This window comes from Lactuca virosa, chromosome 4 (genome assembly GCF_052849685.1).
Source record: "Lactuca virosa cultivar CGN04683 chromosome 4, Lactuca_virosa_CGN04683_v6, whole genome shotgun sequence".
Taxonomy (NCBI): Eukaryota; Viridiplantae; Streptophyta; class Magnoliopsida; order Asterales; family Asteraceae; genus Lactuca; species Lactuca virosa.
The window spans coordinates 227,043,608-227,055,016 of record NC_136429.1 but is presented as its reverse complement, the minus strand read 5'-3'; positions in this window follow the sequence as shown (position 1 = coordinate 227,055,016).

Below are 11,409 nucleotides of genomic sequence, written 5' to 3'. Positions count from 1 at the left end.
ACGGCCGTAAACTCTAGTTTACGACCGTAAACTCCTTATGAATGGAGTTTTCGGTTTGCAAGCTACACACTGCACTCAAGAATACACTTCCTAACATTCCTTCTTGAAGGTGCTAGGATTACAACACTCAAACAGACCCTAAACAATGCTAAAAGATAGCAGAAACAAGTCTGAATTTGATTGAGTTGAAATGTTGTACAAGATAGAAATTTCGGGTTGTCACATCATCCCCCCGTTAGAGAGAATTTCGTCCCAAAATTAGAGTTTAACAAATAAGCTATTACAAATAACTAAAAGAAAAGATGAGGATATTTCAGTTTCATTTGATCATCGCGCTCCCAAGTGAATTCAGGTCCTCGCTTGGCATTCCAGCGAACCTTCACTATCGGGATACGGCTTTGCTTTGTTTTCTTGACTTCTCGGTCCATGATCTCTACAGGTTCTTCCACGAAGTTGAGGATCTCGTTGATCTCGATCTCGTTGAGTGGGATTACAAGAGTCTCGTCCGACAAACACTTTTTCAAGTTCGAGACATGGAAAGTAGAATGTACGTTACTGAGTTCGTGAGGTAGTTTGAGTTTGTAAGCTACAGGGCCGATTCTAGCGATAATCTCGAAAGGCCCTACGTATCTTGGATTTAGCTTTCCACGCTTTATGAAGCGTATCAAACCCTTCCAAGGTGAGACCTTCAATAGAACACGGTCACCAACCTGGAATTCCAAAGGTTTCCTTCTCTTGTCTGCGTAGCTTTTTTGTCGGTCTCCAGAGGCTTTCAATCGTTCACGAATCTGAACGATCTTCTCTGTCATTTCCAGACTTGTGAGAGTGCTGTCATGAATTCGTCCTTTAGCAAACTGCATGTCACCCACCTCAGCCCATGTCACAACTAGGAATTCTGATGCTTTGTAAACAATTAACAAGGATAACATTGTAACTAAAACTTGAAAGCATGTATGATGCTTATTCAATGACAACAAAATTCCATCAAACACTCAATACAAACACTCAAATAGTCAACAAAAGGTTGGAAACCCTAGAAATTCCGGTTTAAGTCCAATATGGACTAGGATTTGTTTATTGGGCCTAATGGGCCAATAAACTTCCAACTTGACTATTTTGGGCTTAGAACTCTTAAATGGGCTCTCATTGGACCCACTCTCATGAGACTTAACCTTTTTGGGCCTTATAAGCCTAAAATGGACTAGTTTATCTTTAATGGGCCTTATTGGGCCATAACAAATCCAATGAGCCTAATGGGCCATAAATCAATTTTTTTTATACAAAAATTGGGCCGTGAGCTACCCTAAGGGCCCAATAGGCCGTAAGTTTTCCTTATGGGCCTCATGAACTCGAGCCAAGTCAAGAATGGACCAAAGTGATTCCTTTCTCCTTCCTTAGCCCATTTCGCCCCAAGCATAAAACAAAAACAAAAACAATAAAAGAATAGATTAAGGGGAGAGTTGACTTGGAGTGCCACCTCCACATTATCCCCCATGTAACCATGCAAATATCACATACATCCATGCACCTATCACCTCACACTCTCTCTTCTCCCTCCTCTCTTCTTGTTTCGGCCGAAGACACACCACACACATACAATACACAAACAAATTCTCTCCATTTCTCTCTAAGGCCATCTCCTTCCTTCCTTCAAGGAATTCTCGAAAATTTGGCTTGGATTCAAGAGTCTTCATCAAGTGTTGTCAAACTTTGAAATCTTCTTGAGTTCGAGATCTACTCAAGGAAGTTGCTAGCGCCAAAAATCACTTCATCTTTCCATCTCTCTCTTCAAAATCGAACCCACAAACCCAAGGTGAGTTCATACCCCTTTATTTTCGGTTTTCATATGATTTATGGGGGAGAATACAAGTAAAATGTGAAGATCTATGTGTATTTGTATGTTATGTGTGATTTCTTGTGTTTATGTGGTAAATATGTGCTAAAAATGAAAGATATTTCGAGATCTATAGTTCAAGAAGGAAAAATATGTGATCTAGGATATATTTCACTTAACATGTCAAGATAAACTACCATACAAAGTTTATAATAAACATACTACAACATAAAATTTGTTATTGGACTATTTTTGATAAATAAACAAAAGATGGGGAAAAAGATGTCATTCACGGTTTCTACAAGGATCAAAAGGTCAAAACAGCTAAAATAAGAGTTTTTATAAATATTAGGCTTTTTAAAGGACTAAAAATGTAAATTTTAGCCTAATGGGCTAAAATTTGGGCTTTGCGGCTATTTAGGCCCAAAAATTCGAAAAATCAAATTTAAGGGGGGCTGAATTGGAAAATTTTCTCAAAACAAGGGCTATAAACATAAATAAACCTATTTCAGGGGTTAAAATGGCCTTATTTATCAAAAGGGACTAAAAATGCAAAGATTTTGGATTTTGGGTAAAAATTGTAAAAATTGCGAAAAGTGTTGATTTAAATGCAAATCTTTTAACTAAGGGGCTGAAACTATCCAAAATAAAATTTTGGGCTTAAAACCTTATTTAATTAAGTGTTTAGGCCAAAAATGTCTAGAAAAATAGTTCAAGGACCTAATATGTCATTTTTCATAAAAAGGGCTAAAAATTGCCAACTTTACCATAATAAGGGGGCTGAATAGGTCAAACTAATATTTTTGGTCAATTATGTTAATAATAAAATAATTGGGTCAAACTATACAAAACCTTATAATTTATGGGTTTAAATAGAAAAATATCTATTTTTATAAATCTATGAATCGTTATAAAACAATTTGGTGATTATTACGACATATCGATTAAACAACTTCGCAACACTAATACTATACAAAACAAGTAAACATTCTAACTGTTGGGCTTGAAAGATTCTAATCATGCTTATTGGGCCTTCGTGACCCATTAACATGACTTTTGGGCCTAACATAAATAATACATGTTATTGGGCCTCCTGTGACCCGATTACATGCTTAAGGGACCCTCAATGGCTTTTACATGCTATTGGGCCTCAGTGGCCCATTAGCATTGCTAGTAAGGTCCAAATAAATCATATGCGAAATGGGCCAACGCGTCTTTCGTATACTCGACAGCCTTAAATAACATATGTAATTAGTAGGGCCTAGTAGTCCTCTTCTCCTCGTCTGTTAGGCTTACTTTCTATTCAAGTAAACAAAATCAGGTCATTAATCAAGGTTAATCAAATTCATTTTGATTAAGTGAGTAATAACGGGCGACACCAATAAGTGTCGGTCGTAGTCTGTAGTTATAATCAAAGTCTCCTGGAGGGAGAGCGAGAGTTTGTGTATAGATCTATACGGGGGTGACTCCCCCACACCTAAGATGTTCGCTACAGTTAGACTCGGCCAGTATAGGGTGACAAAATCTTAAGATCAAATTCCGGCGCTCACTAGAATGCCAAGACAGACGAACTAGTCATTATCATGCATGGTTATAACGACTCACATAGAGATCCAATACCATCTAAGTAATCATGGGAAATCATATTCATTCGTTGTGACGATACAATAATACAAAACAATCATACTATTTTATCGGAAAACATCGGGTTTTATGGGGAAACCAATCTTACTCACTTGTACTTTCAATAACTATAATGCAAAACTTCCCATTTATACACGTTTTGAAATCATTCACGCATATACTTACAGGATCATCACAACATTTTCGTGATAAGTCTTATTACAGAAAATATTGGATTTTCTGGGTTTTACAAACGACATAAACTACTTTACATCAAACATACTTATGAACTTACCAACATTCTATATGTTGACGTTTTGAAAATAACTTGTATTCTCAGGTAACAGATAAGCTGAATAACTATACCAAGTGTGTTAGGATGTTATGTTTTGAAAATTTTCAAACAATTTATGCTATGGATATGTAATATTTAAACAATGTACTTGATGTGAACAAGATCAGTTGTAATGTATTAATGCATGGTGATGTTTATGTTATGTTTCATGTATATTCATTGTGATGATATTTCAATTTAAGTCACGCGAGCCCTCGGACGTTTCCACCATCTGGTTCGGGGGTGTGAGAGCCCAACACAGAGGGGATCTGCACTTCCGGCCATAGAGGGCTTCAAATGGAGCAACCTTTATGCTCGTGTGATAACTATTATTGTAGGAGAACTCAACAAGGGGTAGATGAATATCCCATGCCTTTCCAAAGTCAATCACACAGGTTCGCAACATATCTTCCAAAGTTTGAATAGTCCTCTCACTTTGTCTGTCGGTTTGTGGATGGTAGGCTGTACTCATGTCCAACCTAGTTCCTAGGGAACTTTGTAGCGACTGCCAGAACCTCGAAGTGAATCTACTATATATATCAGAGATAATGGATATGGGAACACCGTGCAGTCGTACGATCTCCCTAATGTATGTTCTTGTTAGCTTCTCCATCTTGTTAGTCTCTTTGATAGGCAGGAAGTGTGCGGACTTTGTTAACCTGTCAACGATCACCCAAATGGTATCGAGACCACCCGTTGTCTTGGGGAACTTGGTTATAAAGTCCATCATGATCCGCTCCCACTTCCATTCAGGTATCTCCGGTTGCTGAAGTAAACCTGATGGTTTCTGGTATTCAACCTTATCCTTGGCGCAAGTAAGGAATTTCCTCACGAAGGTAGCAATCTCTGCTTTCATGTTAGGCCACCAGTATAACTTTTTAAGATCCATATACATCTTATCTGAACCTGGGTGGACAGAATATCGAGTGTTGTGCGCTTCTGTCATGACCAAGTCTCTGAAACCACTGTGTTTCGGTGTCCAGATCCGATCCATGAGATATAACGCTCCGCCACCCTTGACTTCCAAGTTCTTATCCATCCCTCTCAGGGATTCACCCGCCACATTTTCAGGTTTCAAAGCTTCGAGCTAAGCCTCCTTAATTTGATTGGACAAGTGTGAATAGATAGTCATAGTCAATGATTTGACTATACGACCAGAGTATTCTTTCCGAATCAGGGCGTCAGCTACTACGTTGGCCTTGCCGGGATGATAACGAATTTCGCATTCGTAATCACTGAGTACCTCTACCCACCGTCGTTGTCTCATATTGAGCTCCTTCTAGTCGAATATGTGTTGTAGGCTTTTGTGGTCTGTAAAGATAGTGCTTTTCGTACCATACAGGTAGTGTCTCCAGATCTTCAGAGCAAATACTACTGCTCCTAACTCAAGATCATGTGTGGTGTAGTTGACCTCCTGTGTCTTCAGCTGTCTTGAGGCATAGGCGATTACCTTACATCGTTGCATCAGAACACAGCCGAGCCCTTGATTGGATGCATCGCAATAGACCACAAAGTCTTCTATCCCTTCTGGGAGGGACAGTATCGGTGCGGTACATAAGGCTCACTTTAGCGTTTGGAACGCTTTCTCTTGCTTCTCTTCCCAGTCAAAGGCCACACCCTTCTGGGTCAGTGTTGTAAGAGGTTTTGCAATCCGAGAGAAGTTCTGAATGAACCTGTGATAGTAGCCAGCGAGGCCTAGAAGTTGACGAATTTCCGTAGGCGTCTTCGGTGCTGACTAGTTGTCAATGGCTTTGGTTTTGGAAGGGTCCACGTGTATTCCCTCTTCGCTAACCACGTGCCCCAAGAATTCGACTCTTCGGATCCAAAATTTGCATTTCGAGAACTTCGCATAAAGCTTCTCTGATCGCATCGTTTCCAAGACCTGTCGCAGATGTTGACTATGCTCCTCCTTACTATGAGAATAGATAAGTATGTCATCTATGAAGACAATGACGAACTGATCCAAGTAAGGACAGAACACCCGATTCATTAAGTCCATGAATACTGCGGGCACATTGGTCAATCCGAACGGCATCACAACAAACTCGTAGTGCCCATAACGAGTTCCGAAGGCTGTCTTCGGAACATCCTCCCCAAGCACTCGTAACTGGTGATACCCGGACCTCAGGTCTATCTTTGAAAATAAGTTCGCCCCTTGAAGTTGGTCAAACAAATCTTCAATGCGAGGCAGAGGGTAACGATTTTTGACGGTTAGTTTGTTAAGTTCCCTATAGTCGATGCACATACGGAACGATCTGTCTTTCTTCTTGACGAACAAAACCGGTGCTCCCCAGGGTGAGAAGCTTGGCCTAATGAAGCCCTTGCTGAGCAGTTCGTGAAGTTGACTAGATAGTTCCTGCATCTCGGTTGGTGATAAACGATAGGGCGATTTGGCTACTGGGGTAGCCCCTGGAACTAAGTCGATGTTGTACTCGACTTGACGTTGCGGAGGTAATCCTGGGAGTTCTTCTGGAAAGATGTCAGGAAAATCGCGTACCACTTGAATGTTCTTTATGTCCTTCGTTTCTTGACTCACATCGACAACATGAGCAAGGAATGCGCGTCATTCCTTTCGTAAGTACTTCTGGGCTTGTATGCTCGAGATGATACGAAGGTTCGTGTCGGGTTTATCGCTGTAGATTACTAGGGTTTCACTAGACGACAAATTAAGGCGAACAGACTTTTCGTAACACATGATGTCGGCACGATGAGAACTCAACCAATCCATGCCGATGATGACGTCGAAACTTTTAATTGAGACCGGCATGAGGTCGATTGGAAATGAATGGATATCTATTGTTAGTGTACATCCTATGTATATGCAGCTAGTACTCTCTGTCTTCCTGTTAGCCATTTCTACAGTGACCGGTTCTTTAAGTGCATGCGATTTATGCTTAAGAAAGTGAGAAAATTTCTGGTTCACGAAACTCCTCTCCGCTCCACTATCAAACAGAATGCATGCATAAGAGTTATCGAGGAGAAACTTACCAGTGACCACTATGGGGTCGGAAACCGCTTCCTCGTGGCCTATAGCCAAAACCCTTCCCACGTTGCCGGCATTCCCTGCCTTCGGGCAGTTCCCTTTGTAATGGCCCACCTCGCCACAACCGTAGCAAGCCTGGCCCACACCAGCACCGGGGACCTGGGTGATTGGCCTTGCCGGAGCTTTGCAGAAACGGGCAGTGTGCCCCTTCCTGTTGCAGTTAGAGCATTGCATTTCCTGGCAGGGTCCATTGTGGTGGAAGCTACATTTGTTTCACTTCGGCAAGCTCCCCGCGTACTGCTTTACCGGCGCAGCAGCGGAAGATGCTATCGCAGCATGAACCGCTACGACCTGCTGCTTTTTGGCAGCTTTCTTCTTCTTGTCATCCCAGAACTTCCGCTTGTTATCAGCGGCTTTGGAGGGTTCTGATATGGTTAGGGTTGTTGTTGTTGACGGGGTACAGACCCCATGGTCAATGAGTCGTTGTGCCAATCGCTTGGCACTATCGAAGGTAGTGGGGTTGGAAGCTAGGACATTCCCCTGAAATGGAGGCACCAGCCCCCAGATATACCTCTCCACCTTCTTTGCTTTAGAAGGGACCATTCCCAGACATAGTGCTACCAGATCGCTGAATCTGGCAGTGTAGGAGACTATGTCAGAGCCCTTCATGGTTAGGCTCCAGAGCTCCTGCTCCAACTTCTGAACTTCGCCCATCGGGCAGTATTCCTCGATCATGAGCTCCTTAAGGGCTTCCTAGCCAATAACGTTTGCCACTATAAGAGATAGTGACTTGACATGGCTATTCCACCGCGTCAGGGCTCGGTCCGCGAAGGTGCAGGCGGCAAATTTTACCTTGCTCCTTTCTGGACAGGAGCAGATCTCAAATATCGACTCCATCTTCTCGAGCCATTGCGAGAGGGCAATGATTCCGCCAGTTCCATTGAAGGCCCTAGGTTTGTAGCTGGTGAAGTCCTTGTACGAGCACTCCCTAGAGCGCACTGGAGCTTCGACTGCTGTGGGAGGCACGTTAGTCCCACTCCCGCTAGTACCGGTGGTGGTGAATTGGGCTAGAGCTGCCGTAACAGCCACATTCACGGAAGCTTGAATAGCTGTTGGGTTGTATTGAGGAGGAGGAGGTGGAGTTTGATTTAGAGTTATTGGAGTAGTGCGCCTCACTGATCGACGTGGAGGCATCTTGTAGCTATAAGATCACAAAGATGAAGACATTGATAAGAATTTAATAGTGAGTATGATGAGAGTGACTCATGGATTAACTCTCCATAGCCCAACAACACAGATGGAAGTATGATTGAATAGAGATCTAGAACTAGAAAGATGAAAGCATTTGGATATTAATTTCCATGAGATTAGATATCTGTCAATAATACTAGTATTACAGATGTAACAAGTTCGGGAAAAATGACCTAGGAGTAGGTCTTACATCAAACCAAGATAAGAAAATTTTGACAGAATAAAGACCTATCAACCGAAAGTTCAAGGTCTTAAAATAACAGGAAATTATAGGGTGAAGTGCTAATTAGAGCATAGATAGGAAGGCTAATCCTTAGACAAAAGGAAATTTGAGCAGAGCATTCCCTACTGGCGACGGGAACCCCTTGGGCGAACCCTTAGGTCATCCATCTTCCGCTCCAAGTCAAGAAGGTGTCGCTCGTACACTCGCTGGCGCACGCGATGTTCTATGACTTCAGCCCTAGTCTCAGCTAGTGCTTGCAGTAGAGACTCATTGTCTCTTTCAGCACTCTCACGGGCATCTTCCAGCCGACGAATGCGGACAGTGTTGACTCCTGCATTAGCGTCAACCTCCGCAATTCGGTTGAGGGCCGTCCTACCCTGAATCTCATTACGAGCAACTCTGCGGACCAGAATAGGCAGGACTCTGTCTGCTCAGCCTCCTTCGCTCACGTTGTAGAAACTTCTGTCTCCATTGTATGGAATGGGTTGACCCTGTTCCTGACTCCATGTCTCCAAACTTTCCACCCACAGAGGAGTCGGTCCTTGAAAAGCCGGACGAGGGTTAAGATTTGGGTTTGGAGCTGCCAGGGGTTGATCGTTGACTTCTGGCTCGGAGTTAGAATCCTCTGGGAAGTTCTCTGCGAAGTCTTCGTCCAATGGAATTGCAGGTTCCTCTTCTGGCTCTACATCGATCCATCCACCGTTACCTTGGTTGGGGAAGTACGGGTCTCCGGGGATATGGAATGCAGCCATGTTATCTACGCGAGAATAGGGGTAAAAGAAATAATTAATAGACGTACTAATTAAGATAATTATAAGATGATCCTTACCAGTTACTCCAACATTTGCGTAGTGCATACCAGTCATATGTAACCAAAATAGGATAGACCTTCGAATAAGCGACCCTAACTCTAAGCCTACAACCAAACAAGGAACATGAAGTAAAGCAAAGATCACAGATTCTAAGTCTATAACACCCTAGTCACATATAACCTTAGCGTATCCACTCAGAAACTATTGACATACTAATAAAGACCTCTTTAGTTTGCACATAAGTAATTATAGTAACACAAAATACTCCTATAGAATTTTAAGTTTATGTTCTGTTCTAATGTTTTCATTGTAGTAGTGTTGGTAAGTTTTTAGACTTGCTGCAACAACATGACCATTCCTAGGCACATGCAATCACTTCTCCGAAAGATATACTTGATAAGGCTATATCACTCCCAGATCTGATTATATGTCCCCAAGCCTAATTGTGCTGTCCAGCAATCGCAATACTTTTGTTCTGTCCTAGTGACACTGATTTTAGTATGAATGCAGGTATGTATACTTTGGTTAAATATTTTATTATTTAAAAGTATAAAATCTTGGTTAGAGTATTTTAATCCCGTTGTGTTTATAGTTGTATATATTTTATGGGTTGATATACTCAATTCACTATAAACAATGCTCTGATACCAATCTGTCACACCCCCAAACCAGAATGGCAGAAACGTTCGGGGGCGGAGGACGTCATGTACAGTATCACAACAATGCATAATAGTAAATAAGCAACAACATCATCCATTGCATTAATAGTATAATTTTAATACAAGTGTGTTCTATAGTTTATAAGACACCGAAAATGAATAATAAAAATAAAGATGAGTCTTGAAATCTTCGTCTGCTCAAAACCTGGTCATCGGTACCTATCTACTGGCGACCTGAGAATACAAGTTATTTTGAAAGCATAGATCAACATTAAAGCTGGTGAGTTCATAAGTATTTTAGTGTCATTGTTTGTATATGTTTGAAGAATGTGCTTGTAAATGTTTGATGTAAAAGTTTGTAAGTATTTGATGTAAATGTTTGTAAATTCCTAGAAAATCCTATATTTTCTACTAAAGCAGTCTTCTACCAAGACCCAACTGTTCTTTATGTTTGTTCTTTTTGTAAAAGTGAGTATTTTCCCAAAGTATGACTATCATTACCAAAATATAGTTTTCATTACCGTTTATGTGAGAATATCACAATGTGAATGAGATGGGAAAAATAAAGATGTACTGTAGTTTTATCTAAGTAACTACCAATGTACTAACTACCTTAAACTTGTTAGTTTAATTAAGGTAAAATGTGATATGATTGTAACCATACTTGATTGATTAGTATAACACGACGTTCGAGACGTCGAAATGATATGACATTCGTCACCCGTAGACCTGCAGGTCCCACTGTAGCTAGCAGCAAGGTGTAGGAGGGTCAGTCCCGTATAGATCTATACACAAATTCACGCTCTCCATCCAGGAGACTCTGGGTACAAAACGTGACGCAGCAGTATATTGTCGAGCCATGAAGTAGTATCTCACATTAATGTTATAGTATTCTTGTATTTGTATAGTATGGTCTAGTGTAGTGTATGTTCTCTCTGTCTAGTGTGTAGTATGTTCTATCTGTTTCTCTTTATAGTGAGTATTGTTTCTCGTTAGAGTATGTTCTCTAGTGTATAGTGTATAATATGTGTTATTTCTCGTTATAGTATGTTTCAACTGACTCTTGTGTTGTTTCATTGTTCTAGAAATAGTATTAGTGACTTCCTAAACTATACTTGTAATAGTTTACTAGCAATGTTGTTTGTATGAATGAACATGTTTTTATACCCTTGCTACCCAAAGGTATTTGAACTGAAGGAAGGACTTTTTATATCTATACACATACACATGATATATAACTAAGATTCAAATGACCTTCGGACAAACAACTGATACCCTAAGTCCACAAGCAAACAAGGAACAGGAAATGAGGCGAGTCATCAGTCCTAAGTCCTTTCAATCCTACTTATATAACTATATGTATATAGACATGTTTTGACAAAATATAAGTCTAAAAGAGTTTAATAGAAAGAATTTAACATGTAAAAGAGTTTATAGAATGATTTGAAGCAGTTTTTTTGATAATGCAGTTTGAAATGTAAGAAAATCCACTGGTTTGATAGTTATTAATCACGTATGATTGATATAATAACTATAATAGTTCTACTTGTATCCCCCCCCATAAAAGCATTTAAAATCATTTAAAAGATAATTTAAGGGGTATGAACTCACCTGCAGTGAGTGATACGAATAAAAGATCGATTTGTAGGATGCTAAGTGCCAAGTGAAGCCTTGAGCACAACAGATCCTA